Raw genomic sequence first — 14,213 nt, 5'->3', positions numbered from 1 at the left:
TTGAGGTCTAAAAACATCGCCACAAAGCCGTAACCTTCAAAATCAATTCTTCTTTAAAATATTCTTTTGGACTCCTAAAATCATTTCCAAAGATTCATATCTAAGACCGTAATATTTTTTTATCCGAAGCAAAAAGTCTCATGAACTGGTTAAACAAACAGGCTGTGCTTTTCAAGGAAGCATGGAATGCAATGAGATAGTTGTAGATTAATTTGGCTAAAACACAAATCCTATTGCTAGGGAAGAACTAGTAGGACTGTATATTACAATCTTTAATTGTTATTCTGCTTATTAAAGACACGAGATTTTATAAGATTGGAAGAAAACCTATAACTTATTATTACAAAAAATATCTTTTAATATTAGTGTAATGTACAAATTTTGAACTAATTTTTTCGACCATTTTTTTGTAAATGAAAAATGTGGATTTCCTTTTTTGGAGAGACATGTGTATTAAAGTGAATAGTCAAGATATGAAGATGTTCAAAAAAGGGATGCTCTAAGAGATAGAAATGTTTTGCAAACTTTTATAAAAGGAAAATATTAATTTTTATATATTTTAAGCTTATTGTTATATAGTATACACCTCGAAGTTTAATTTAAATTAAGCCAAAAAAAGTAAAAAACCCAAATAAGTGTTTATATTTTATAGCAGGGTTTTAGATCTTTTATATAGCACGTACTGATAAATACGCACAATATTAACTTAAATCACTTAAAGAAATATCTACTCTTTTCTGTTTTATTAATGTTTTTTTCCTTTTATCATTAAAAACACAAAACTGTATTATACACGTGATTTTCAAAACAATTGCAATTGTTCTATTTTTAACTAATTGGTTGGTTGGTTTGTTATAATTGTAGATGCTCTAGTACTTAATAATGTTTAATTGTAATACCTAATTAAAGTAATAGGTAGATATTTACATATTATTTTTATGTTTGATAAATTTTTTATGGACTTGTGTGATCTTGCTTTATGAAAAACAACAATATTTGTATTAAATCTTAAAAAAGAAATAATAGTTAATACTTTTTTTTACATTTAATGTACAATAAGATGCTTAGTTTATTTTCTTTTATATAAAGAAGGTAAATTAAATTATGTAATCAGAAGTGTCTGATAACTTGTAACAAATATTCTACAATAAAAATACACAAAAAGAAAATATTATACCTATAACAGGATGGAAGATAATTTGATAAACATGTGCTCTCCTGAAAATGGACCTTTGGTATGGTTTTAAGCTATTTGGTGTAGGGTGGGGGAGGAGGGTTGTATTAACCCCTCTAGGATATATGAAACGGACTACTCTATCTAAATTTTTACTTTGAGAAAGAGAACATTCTTTTTCTTCTAGTCCATAGTAAACTTTTACCATAACCAACAAACATCTTTTTTCTGACCCTATCTTTAACGCAGTTATGAGATTTTAACTGACATACTGCATATTCTATTTTTTCCATGTTTCTACCAAACGATAATTAAATAAAAATAATAATCAGACACAAAGACCAATTAAACTGACGAATTAAGCAAAGGCGAAACCGCAAAATTAGCAACAAAATTCAGACAAATAAATGCGAAAATTATTGCCAAAAAAATGTTCGAAAGTAAAAGAAAGAGATCAACCAATTGTAAGTAACAAAGCTATTCTATAAGTCCTTTACTTATTTGTGTATCTTTGAGTTTCTTGCCTAGAATTACCGGATTTTTCCTTAAAGTGCCATGTTGCGCACAGAAAGCCCCCAGCCTTTTTTTTCAAATAAATTGTAATTGTTGGCGTAGTTTTTGATTAACACTTATGGTTAGGTTAGGGTACTGGGTAGCCTCACCTCAGGTATAGGCCGTGTAGGGTAAGGCTCATCCCCACAAGAGTTAGGCATAAGGAAGAAAACTATCTAAGACTTATTTACAATTAATTTTTAAAAAAGGGGGGGGGGGGAGGAACTTTACCTTTACATCCTGTATTTTGCCAAGTATTATTTGAGTTTCGCGCATACTGACTATCGCAGTCCTTGTTGAAAATAAAAGGTTATTAAAGTCTAAAGTAAATTGTCATTCTTTGGCTTTATGGTTGGGTTAGGTTATGAGTCGACTTACTTTTATTATTGTTTTATTTGGAACTTAGACAAAAGTTCAGCAGAAATCTAAATAATTGCTTTATTTCGGCATGCTTGATTATAGAAATGCTTTGCCTAAAATATTTTACCATATTATCCTAGGAATCTCCATTTACTATTTAGTAACATTAATTAAAAATCAACATGATTTATTTAAATCATAATGGAAGCTAAGACTATAGTTAATGATCACAATTACTTTCATACCCCAGTGCTTCAAAAGTCCAAAAAAGGTTTGGAATCAATAGAATGATTCTAACGTACAGAAATTATCTATTATCGACGACCAGACAGACAGATAGGGGAACCATAATGTAGAAAAGCTTTGATTTTAAAAATAAATGATATATAGAAAACAATGAATAATATCACAAAAACAGAAAAATAATAAATCAAAAAAATCAGTGAGATGGACAATATTTAGAAAAAATATTTAGTAAAACTGATCAGAGATTGAAGCAAAACAAAAATAGATATAGAAATAAATAAATTAATCCTGACCCAAAATAAATATTATAGTGTAATAGATCATAAAATCTCTTTTTGATAATATTTATTTTTTTCCTGAACAAAAATTGCGCATTATGTATTTTCTCACCGCTGAAAAAAAGAAATGGAAAAAAATTATCTTGGAAAGGCATTAATTTTGTATGTACATGTTTTGACTGGTTCTATAAGCAACAAATAGTAGAATATCGCATCGTGTTATAGTAAAGAAAAATTTCACTCTTGTATTGCTGGTACTAGGGGCTGAAGATCGGGCAAAGAAACTGATATTTATTTTTCATCTTTATTTTATTATTCGTGAAAAATTCGTGAAAATCGGTTAGAAATATTTCTCCGAATGGGCATATAGAGCCTTTGTATATCTATAGGGATCTTAAGAGGAAGCATTTCAACATACAAAACTCCTATATCACACATATCACCTAGTTTAGTAGGGGAGAAAGATTTTTAAAAATATTCTAATAAACTGAACCTGGACTTTGAACCGCAATCCATCATATTTTTTTTCATTTCAATTTTAAGATTACTTTTAGATACCTATACATTTCTTCAAATATTATTAACTTTCTTATTTTAAATAACTAAAATATTTTTCAATAAAGAAATGCAAGATCAGTTATTTAGACATACAATAATAGTTTGCAAGATCTTTAAGGAACAGTAAGAAAGTTATAAGATAAGGATTAACCCAGCAAAAACTAGTGTATTTAATCTTGACAAATGAGCTAAAATTCTTACAGGATAGCCTCAATGTTATTAATATATTCTAGGTCAAGTTGGTGCTTTCTCCATGCATCGATAACTGACCCCCCCTCCCCTGATTTTAAATAAATTTGAAATATGAGTGAGGGTTTAGTTTTTTTCCATTTTGCCATAACCCTGCAGGGCCTCAAACTAACGAAAAACTCCCCCCTTATTTCAACATTATTTCAAAAATAAGGGGGGTTTCAGTGCTAGACAAGGCACTTTAAGGGAAATTGCTGGTAAGCTTTGAATTATTCTGGGAATTGGTTTAAGTTTTTTAAAATTATCAAATAATGCAGCAAGTACTTTTATCTCAAAGGACAAAGAAGATATGATAAACATTTATTTAAATAATATCAAAAGTCCATAATAATTTCTTTTTGTGACTTAATCAATAGGAAAAATGCGGGGAAAAATAAGAAAAAAGATTTAAAATTTAAATATCAACCTGTATATAAAACCTTGATATAAAAAGGACCACCGTATAATAGACAACATACCTGTAAACATAAAAAATCAAATTAGTCTAAATTACTCTAATTTTTATAGAGGGCTGTTTGATAAAACCAGTTAAATTTATCAAGTTGCAAAACAGCACTAAAACTTAAAAGTAATATTTATTTTACCTTCATATGACAACACCGTCCTAGGGCTTTAACCTAGATTAAGGGTAAAGTTTAACCCTTTTTTAATAAATCATCAATTTAGTAAGAGTTTTTCATTCTTTTATTTTTTTAATCCTCTAGTTTTTTAATATGTTACAATAGAGAAACATACATTAAAAATTGCTAATAATCTCCTTCGAAGTTTGGTCGTGTTCAGTATACCCTAACTGTGTGGTTGACAATATTTATTTTCAAAATTATGCAATGCTTTAAATTTGAACCATCATAGGTAATAACCTGTTAAACACAATCTAGATTTTATTATCTTGTTATTGCTTTGCTACTTAAGGATATAATTGTCCTTATTTTGTAAACAAAGCACGTTTCTTCTTTAATAATTACAACTAAAAGATGCAAATGTACAAAACTGGAAAAGAATCTTTGCAACCACATATTGATAATTAGAAAGCATGGAGGAATTTTTATGAGAATGTGTGTAATAATTTAAAGGTAATCTCACAAAACCACTTGATTATATCTTCCCTTGTTTATAAGATTTAGGAGAATTAATCTTATTTCCAAAATGTTATGTGTATCATTCTTCTATTTGACTGTTAAAGTTTTGGGGAAAGAAAGGTTGTATATCAATAAACCTCTCCTCCACATTTTCCTTAAATTCAGAAAATTTTAAATTATTTCATTCTCATAAATTATAACTTACAACTATTTTTTTGTTTTTGGCGGATTTAAAAAAGAATTAATAATTACTTGCTTAGCTTGTTATAAGAGGGGGTTAATGTTAATTTCTAAATTTTGTATACATTGAAAAAACATACAATATAATATTTCATAAGTTAAAAAGTCATAGAAGCATGACTTCTTAAAGTCATTTACATTTAGCCACAACATAGATGTATGTTGGTAGACACTGCAAAAAAAGGTTATTTTTGCTATATGCACTGTAAGAAATTCCAATACATACATTAAACATGTTCAAATGTGAACTACACTGTAAAAGATAGAAGCTCTACTTATAAAATCTATTTATATCAAACCAAAACGTTTGTGGACACTGTAAAAAATAAAATTTAGTTCACTGTTTAAAAAAAACTGTTAAATACTACATTCTTATACACAGCACAGCACAACAATCTACATATTTTAAGTTATAATGCACTGCAAAAAAGGAATTATTAAAATTTAAAGTTTTTTTTTCAGAGTATTACTACTTCCGTTGACAAAAACGATTAATTTTGTTTTAAACTATTGTTTTTCACCTTTGTAATAAAAGCTACAACTATGTTATATTGATTATATTGTAATTTATCAACAGAAAAGATCATTAATAATGTTATAGAAAATTATAAAAAGCTTATTTCGCATAAATCTATGTAATTATCTAGATTTCTAAAAATTTCTCACTTTTTTTGCACAAAACTTAAGATATGAAAATATAATAATTAACACCTAATATATTATAGATGAAGGACGGTTCATTTGAATAAAATGACATCATACAATACAAATGACCAATGAGAGGCCAGTATGAATTTTACCATTGGTCAATTACAATTTACACTGGCCTATCATTGGTACTTTGTATTGTATGACGTTATTTTTTTGGAGGCACTTTACGCTGTTTCAAAAATTCATGTTAAAATGGACATACGGACTTTCTGGTATTGCTAATGTAACTAAATTGTACCTAACTTTCAAAACAGTCTTTAAGTTTGAAATTGATAGGACATATCAATCTTCAATAAAGGTAAGAGCTATCCGTTACGAACAAACGTACAGATCCTTATAATAGAAAAGCTTCGCTTTAAAAATAGCAATAAAGCTTCTGTATATTTAGGGATATACATTATACAATATACACAATACACTTACGTTCACATTATATTATTGTTTAATTAAACAATATTTATAAAGCAACTTTAATAATAATTTTTCTTCTTCAAACAAAAAAGTAATTAAAAAGAGGCCTTTTAAAGTGTAGTAATTTAAAAAAGCCTTTTTTAAATTCTCCCCTCCCCGAGAAGCAAAGTGCTAACGCCCTCATTAAAGCGCTTTCACGGAAACCAAACACACACACACACACACACACATTAGAAACTAATGATTATTAGCAGGGTTCGGAAGCCGCAGCCGCAGCCTCAGCCTCAGCCACCATCAGCCGCGCGGCTTACGAGAAGCCTCAAAATCAGCCGCGCGGCTTCCTCAGCCACCCAATAAGCCTCAGCCTTAGTCGCAGCCGCGCGGCTTAAAGAAAACATAAGCCACTGTAAGCCTCAGCCGCATTCAGCCACTGTAAGCCTCAGCCACTGTAAGCCTCAGCCACAAAACTCCAATTCAGCCACATTAAGCCTCAGCCGCACTAAGCCTCATTCAGCCAACGCCCCTCTAAGCCTCAGCCGCAATCAGCCGCGCGGCTTATAGTTGGGGAAGCCTCAGCCACACTCAGCCGCGCGGCTGTTAATAATTTGAAGCCGCAGCCGCACTCAGCCGCGCGGCTTCAAGAAAGCCTCAGCCGCAGCTGCAAAGTTATGATTATGCCGCAGCCGCAGCCGCGCGGCTTGATATTTGTAAGCTGCAGCCTCAGCCGCAGCTTAATTTTTTAAATTCAGCCGCAGCTTTGACACAGCCGCGCGGCTGTGATATTGTAAGCCCCAGCCGCAGCCGCAGGTGCTAAATTAGTACAAGCCTCAGCCGTCAATTCAGCCGCGGGGCTTAATTTTCATTTAATTTTGTCTGTCTGAAGCTTAAGATCTCAGCAACCACTGAACTGACAATGTTGTCCTTCTCAGGAATCCTTTTACTAAAGTAACAAGATGTCTGTGTGTCTGTGTGTCTGTACCGAAGGATCTCTCTAACCGCTGAACCGATCGGGTTCTCCTTAACAGGGTAGCTTCTCATAGGTCCTGGGAAGGTTTATAACTATTTTTTTGGGGGTGGGACACCCCCAACCCCCCCAAAAAATTAAAAATCCCCCCCCCCCTCAAAAAAAGAAAAAAAATTTTAAATTTTTTAAACTAAAATTAAAAATGAGGGGGGAGGCCCCCCCCCTAAAAAAAAAAAAATTCCCCCCCCAAAAAAAAATTTTTTTTTTACTTTTCTTTAAAAATTTAAAATGAGAAATTGGGTTATTAAATTTGACTCTCTCTCTTCCTCAAGTGCCCCCCAGAGGCCTCTAGGGGCGTAGCCGCTAGTTATATATATATTGATATTGGATGGTTCTGAGCTAATTTTGGGGTGGGGGTCAGACATTTCCATCGCCCAAAAATATTTTTTTTTAAATGTTATACTTTTAAATTTTTTTTATATTCTTTTATAAAAATTTTATCTTAAGTTTTTTTTTAAATTACAACATAGAAACTACCATCTCGAACAACTACAAAAAGTTTGAACCTGTAATGTAAGAGCTCCAGTGGCGCAATCAGTTAGCGCACGGTTCTTCTACACTGTTATGCCGGGGTTATAAGTTCGAATTTCACCAGGAGCAATACGTTTTTGAACGTTGATACTTATGAATATTATTGAATACTATTTATAGGGTAACTGCCCTACTGACGTTTGCCTAATTTTATTGTTTTTAAAAGATACAAATTCAGAATTTACTTAATATTCACTATGAATTTGTATTATCTTAAATTTTTTTCTTGTAGTGGCCTATTTAGCTCAATGGTAGAGCACTCGTCTTGTAAACTAGGGACCGTGAGTTCAAACCTCACAGGGGGCAATCAATTTTTGTGATACTCAAGTTATATAGTAGCTTCTCTATTATTTTTCCGTTTAGGTACGCAATACTTGTTCTATATAATTAAGCTTCTCCTACTTAGATATTTCTTCAATTTTAAATGTATTTAATACTTTGTGGTTGATGAGAGACACTGAAAAAGTTATGCAAAAAAAAAGATTTATACATATTTCATTTTTCATAGTATTTTTAAATTAATGAAAATAATTAAATTAAGATTTGGGGAGGGGGGAGGGTGTGTGTGTGTGTGTTTATTTTGAACACAAATTATCCTAATATGTTTTCTAACAAAAAAAATTTAAACAGCGATGTATTTTACTTTTTAAAGTTGGTTAAAAAAAGGTCTGTAAAATGCAATAAATTGTCCTGTATAATATGCAAAAAAATCTACATAATCTTTATGTACTCGATAGATTGAAATAGTTAAATGATTATCATATATCATCCGATTTTGTTTATTTTACAAAGATGCTTACTAAAATTGATTTTATTTTCGAAACTGCAATTATCATAAAAAAAAATGTTTCTTTATCTTTATCATTATGTTATACAATTTCTGAATTTATAAGCAATACATGAATCGATATATTATTACTTTGATGTTGTCCATATTTTCATGTACTCTGATAAAGAAATAATCTCAGCTGGCTAAAATAAAAATAACCCCCATACACCCCCTTTAATCCATCTCTCCCCTCTTATGGGATATTTAAATGAACTGGCCAATAAATGAGGTCCATAATTTTATTAATAAATTTTCTTTTTTTTAATATATCCACATATTCTATTATATAAAGTGGTAATGTGAAGCTTCTTATTGATCCAGGGAAAGTTTATGATTTTTTTGGGGAAATGTATCTTTTCCCTCCCAAAAAAAGATGACCCTCAAAATAAATTATTTTTGCTTCCCTTAAAAATTTTAAAAGGAGGGTGGATATAATGTGTAAAAAAAGATTAGAGGAGATTTGTTCTAGGAAAACTTACTTTATTTGTAATATTATTAACTAAATTTTAATATAAAATTGCTTTACACCTATGTTCGAAGGGTTAGTGCACCATAATGTGTAAGAAAGGTTTTCTGTTCAATTCCACCAAGAATTACATATGATTATTTCTAAAACCTTGTATAAAGTATGGAGAGTTATTTTGTCTGTAGATTAAGAATTCGATAACTACTGAACTAATGAAAACTTTTTAAATTGCCTTTTCCAAGTTTTTGAATTTTTTAAAAAACTAAAATTAAAACTGGTGGGTGCTCAACCAAACTCCCCTCTATTTTCCCATAAAAAAAATAATTAAAGGCACCCTTCATCCCCCCAAATTTTTTTTTCTTCTGGGATTCGAACCCGGATGATAGATGGTTCAAAGCTGTTACCGTACCAAAAAGCTATCAGAGCTCCAATATTTCAAAATGAAAATTTGTCTTATTTTTAGATCATTAAGTATTATGATGTCTGTTTGTTTGTCTGTCTATATGTTTGTACTACAGGATCTCGCTAACTACTAAACCGATATGGTGCTCCTATTCAGGGTAGTTTCTTATAGGTACTGGGAAGGTTTACAACTATTTTGGGGGAGGGTACCATCACACTACCAGAAAAAAATTGCCTTAAAAAAAAAATTAAACATCACCCCAAAATTAAAAATGGGATTTACTCGCCCCGGCCCTCTCCACCCAATAAAAATCACCCTACCCCCCAAAAAATTATTTTAATTCAGTTCTTCTTTTTCCAGTACCTATTGTTTAGTATTTTTTGTAATAACTTCATAATTACATTGTCATTAAGATTATGTGACATAAAAAGTTAGTCATAAAAATTATACCCATGAATAATTGTAATAAAAAGCACTTTTGTAAAAAAAACATTTTTCATAAGAGGTAAGTTTTTATGACAAATACATTTATTGCAAGTGTACATATGATAAGCATTTTAAAGACGATTATTTTTAAGACAAATTTAACCTGCGTACCATGGCTCAACATGTAGCGCATCTGCTTATCATCATGGAGGTAAAAGGTTCGAATCTTGGCCAGACACTGCGTGAAAACTGAAGACGTTAAATGGTTCCTACTGCAGCTATGCCAGGTATGCAACATGTAAAGTTAGAGTATGAGGATTTCCTTGGCTCGTAAACAGGCGTAACTCATTACCATAGGACTTTCTGGCAGGTAGTTGGTTGCTGGATAGATGTCACTTAAATTGGAAAGAATTGGTTCCCCTTAATTATCCAAGGTTCAACAAGAAGCGCATCTGCTTGTCATCAGGGAGGTAATAGGTTCGAATCTCGGCCAGACACTGCGTTATAACTGAAGACATTAAATGGTTCCTACTGCTGCTATGGCAGGTGTGCAACATGTAAAGTTGGAGTAGGAGGATTTCCTTGGCTCATAAACAGGCGTAACTCATTACCATAAAACTTTCAGGCAGGTAGTTCAATAAAAAAAAGTTGGTTGCTGGATAGATGTCACTTAAACTAATACAGAAAAGGAAAGAATTGGTTCCCCAAGGTTTAACAAGTAGCGCATCTGCTTGTCATCAGGGATGTAATAGGTTCGAATCTCGCGCAGACACTGCGTTATAACTGAAGACATTAAATAGTTCCTAGGTGCTAGGTGTGCAACATGAACAGGCGCAAAGGAAAGATATAATTCCCCTTGGACCTTGAGTTAATGTCATAGAAACCCTCGACCGTGGCTCAACATGTAGCGCATCGGCTCGTCGTCTGGGAGTTGATAGGCTTTGTACTGCATCATAACTAAAGATGTTGAAATAAATTCCTACTGCTAAAAAACTTGTATAAAACTTTGGGTACCAGTATAAAACTTAAATTTTTGTCTATTAGTATAAAACTTTGGGTACCAGTATAAAACTTAAATTTTTGTCTATTAGTATAAAACTTTGGGTACCAGTATGAAACTTTGGGTACCAGTATAAAACTTTGGGTACCAGAATAAATTTTTGGCTATTAGTATAAAATTTTGGGTACCAGTATAAAACTTTGGGTACCAATATAAAATTTGGGTACCAGTATAAAACTTTGGGTACTCGTATAAAACTTAAGGTACCAGTATAAAACTTTGGGTACCAATATTAAAACAAAATTTTAGGTATTAGTATAAAATTTTGGGTACCAGTATAAAACTTTGGGTACCAGTATAAAACTTTGGGTACCAGTATAAAACTTTGGGTACCAGTATAAAATTTGGGTACCAGTATAAAATTTGGGTACCAGTATTAATTTTTAGTACCAGTTTAAAACTTTTGGTACCAGTTTAAAACTTTGGGTACCAGTATAAAACTTTGGGTACCAGTATAAAACTTTGGGTTCTAGTATAAAACTTTTGGTACCAGTAAAAAACTTTGGGTACCAGTATAAATTTTTAGTACCAGTATAAAACTTTGGGTACCAGTTTAAAACTTTGGGTACCAGTATAAAACTTTGGGTACCAGTGTAAAACTTTGGGTTCTAGTATAAAACTTTTGGTACAAGTATAAAACTTTGGGTACCAGAATAAAATTTGAGTACTAGTCTAAAACTTTGGGTACCTTTATAAAAACTTTGGGTACCAGTATAAAACTTTGAGTACTAGTATATAATTTTGGGTACTAGTATAAAACTTTGGGTACCAGTATAAAACTTTGGGTACCAGTATAAAATTTTGGGTACCAGTATAAAACTTTGGGTACCAGTATAAAACTTTGGGTACCAGAATAAAACTTTGGGTACCAGTATAAAATTTTGGGTACCAGTATAAAACTTTGGGTACCAGTATAAAACTTTGTGTACCAGTATAAAACTTTGGTTACCAGTAAAATTTGGGTACCAGTATAAAACTTTGGGTTCTAGTCTAAAACTTTGGGTACCATTATAAAACTTTGGGTACCAGACTAAAACTTTGGGTACCAGTATAAAACTTTGAGTACCAGTATAAAACTTTGGGTACTAGAATAAAACTTTGGGTACCAGAATAAAATTTGAGTACTAGTATATAATTTTGGGTACCAGTATAAAACTTTGGGTACTAGAATAAAACTTTGGGTACCAGAATAAACTTTGGGTACCAGTATAAAACTTTGGGTACCAGTATAAAATTTGGGTACTAATTCTGAATCAAACATTTGAAAAAATCCTGCTGTCCTCCCCCCTCTTCCCTCCACTCTTATTCTCACAACCCCTAACCACCCTCAACTCTCCAAAAAATGTCCTAGAATGCATTTAAAAAATCCAATTTAGCCGAAGCCTCAGCTGCAAAGCTTATTTTATAATCAGCCATAAGATCAGCCGCAAGGCTTAATATTGTATTCAGCCGCAGCCGCATTCAGCTGCGCGGCTGAATTTAATTCAGCCACAGCCTCAGCCGCACGGCTTTCAGTAAGCCGCAGCCTCAGAATCAGCCGCGAGGCTTAATTATGTTATCAGCCACTCTCAGCCTCAGCCTCACTCAGCCGCGCGGCTTAATTTTCCAATCAGCCAATGTAAGCCGCAGCCGCTATGAGCCGCGCGGCTTTCAGTAAGCCGCAGCCTCAGCCACAAATCCTTCAGCCACTGTAAGCCTCAGCCACCCTCAGCCACTGTAAGCCTCAGCCGCTCGAAGCCTCAGCCACAAAATTCCAATTCAGCCACTGTAAGCCTCAGCCACCCCAATTCTTATTAAGCCTCAGCCGCATTCAGCCGCAGCCACTCTCAGCCGCACTAAGCCTCAGCCACTCTCAGCCTCAGCCACTTCCATAACTTTAAGCAGCCGCAGCCGCAGCCGCAGCCGCAAATTAGGATTCAGCCGCAGCCGCGCGGCTGATAGCGCGGCTTCCGAACCCTGATTATTAGTGCTTTATAAAAACCTCAATAGCAGAAAGTTGTAGCTATTATCGAAACAATTACTATTTTGTTACTTTATTTACAAAGCTTTTCAAAATTTTTACACATTGAATTAGCGATAGTTTCTTTATATTAATATTTGGAGCGTTAACATTATTATCTGCCAAATAGCTTAAAACCTGCGCAAGATGTAACTAAGCTTTTCTTGTTTCAGGATTGTTTACAATACATCCTGTTACCCAAGTATAATATTACTAAATAACACCAATTTGTTCTACTATTTTAAAAAATGATGGCTGTGCAACTAAATGGATAAAATCGTCCATGTTTTATTACATTATACCTAAGGGCTATGTCAACACATTAGGTGTGCAATAACTTCTGCAAATTATAACATAGTACTTTATAAATAGCCTATAGATTATGGGAGACTAGAAGCTTCACCCCTAACCTAGGGGTAGCAGGTGAAGGTCAGGAAAAAAGCACCCTCACCCTTAGACACTTTTTAAAAAATTTTAAAAGACCATTATATTTCGAGATTTTAAGGTTTAAACAAAAAAAAAAAATCTTACTACTTTATATTGAAGGAGGATATTGGAGCAATAGGGAAGGAGAAGTGTGTGCTGTTGTATTAGTTTAATAATATGCAGTTCTGATTTTGTAGTTATAAAACTAAAATTGGAGGAATTTAATACACCTCAAGACAATGATATCAATTAGTTCACTATGTAACCCCAACCACCTACCTAGTCACCTAGGGGTCCTTTAACTATATTAATAAATGTTGCAAAACACATATTTTGTTACTGAGAGGCCAACCGCGAACAGGAAAACGGTAAAATATCCGAATAAATAAATAAGATAAGATTTAAGATTTAAGTTTGTAAGTATAAGCTACAATATTTTTTTTGTAAAGGTTACTACTTCTGAGAAAAATAGACTAAAACCTAATCAGGACAAAAATAAGGCTTCCTTGAAAATATTAAACCAAACAGTCCAGCATCTGACAATCATCTTCATACTTTTACCAATTACAAGGTCCCTTCATCCCTGATAAGGTTAACAAAATAATGGGAGGCATTAATAAAAAAGTATTAATTAAAATAGTAAATCTGTGCAAAAAACTGGATTGCGAAATTTAAAATCGCGGGGCTTATTTGTGACATATGTAGTGTAAGATTAAAAATTTGTAGGCGAAGCTACTCTATAGGCTTAGCAAAAACTATCACTAAATTTCCGTCAGCCAAATGATAAGTTAATCAAATTGAAACTACAAAAAAAGTTAATTAATAATTATATACAATTCTGTTTTCCATTTTTACTCATTAAAAGCTTAAAGTAAAATTTTAAGAAATTTTGAAACTAGGATTGGCAGTTCTTTCAGGGAGGAAGGGAACAATGACGGTTAGATTGACCTCAATCCAATATCTCCCCAAACTAAAAATCTATTATCCAACTAATGGCGTGTCTTAGGGGTGAGATTAATTTATCGTTCATTATGATATCCTTGAACTCCTGCAATCTCTTGTGAAATTTAATCTATTCATCCTTTCAAACAAACAAATAGCTCATAGGTGTTAGGACAAAAAGCAAATTTTAGCCCGCTAAGGTTTAATCATCCAATGGATTTCAAACTTATAATAAAAACTGGATTTGTT

General features: G+C 32.5%; 1 protein-coding gene across 1 annotated transcript in view; it reads right to left on the bottom strand.

The window, feature by feature from the left end:
• Positions 1-14,213, bottom strand: part of LOC145314908 (uncharacterized) — a 149,154-nt gene that overhangs the window by 71,673 nt on the left and 63,268 nt on the right. The window lies entirely within an intron of this gene.

The sequence above is a fragment of the Acartia tonsa genome, chromosome 3, assembly GCF_053477335.1.
Source record: "Acartia tonsa isolate MP-2025a chromosome 3, ASM5347733v1, whole genome shotgun sequence".
Classification (NCBI taxonomy): Eukaryota; Metazoa; Arthropoda; class Copepoda; order Calanoida; family Acartiidae; genus Acartia; species Acartia tonsa.
Note: the sequence above shows the minus strand (reverse complement) of the source record. Positions and strands in the feature narration are given on the sequence as shown.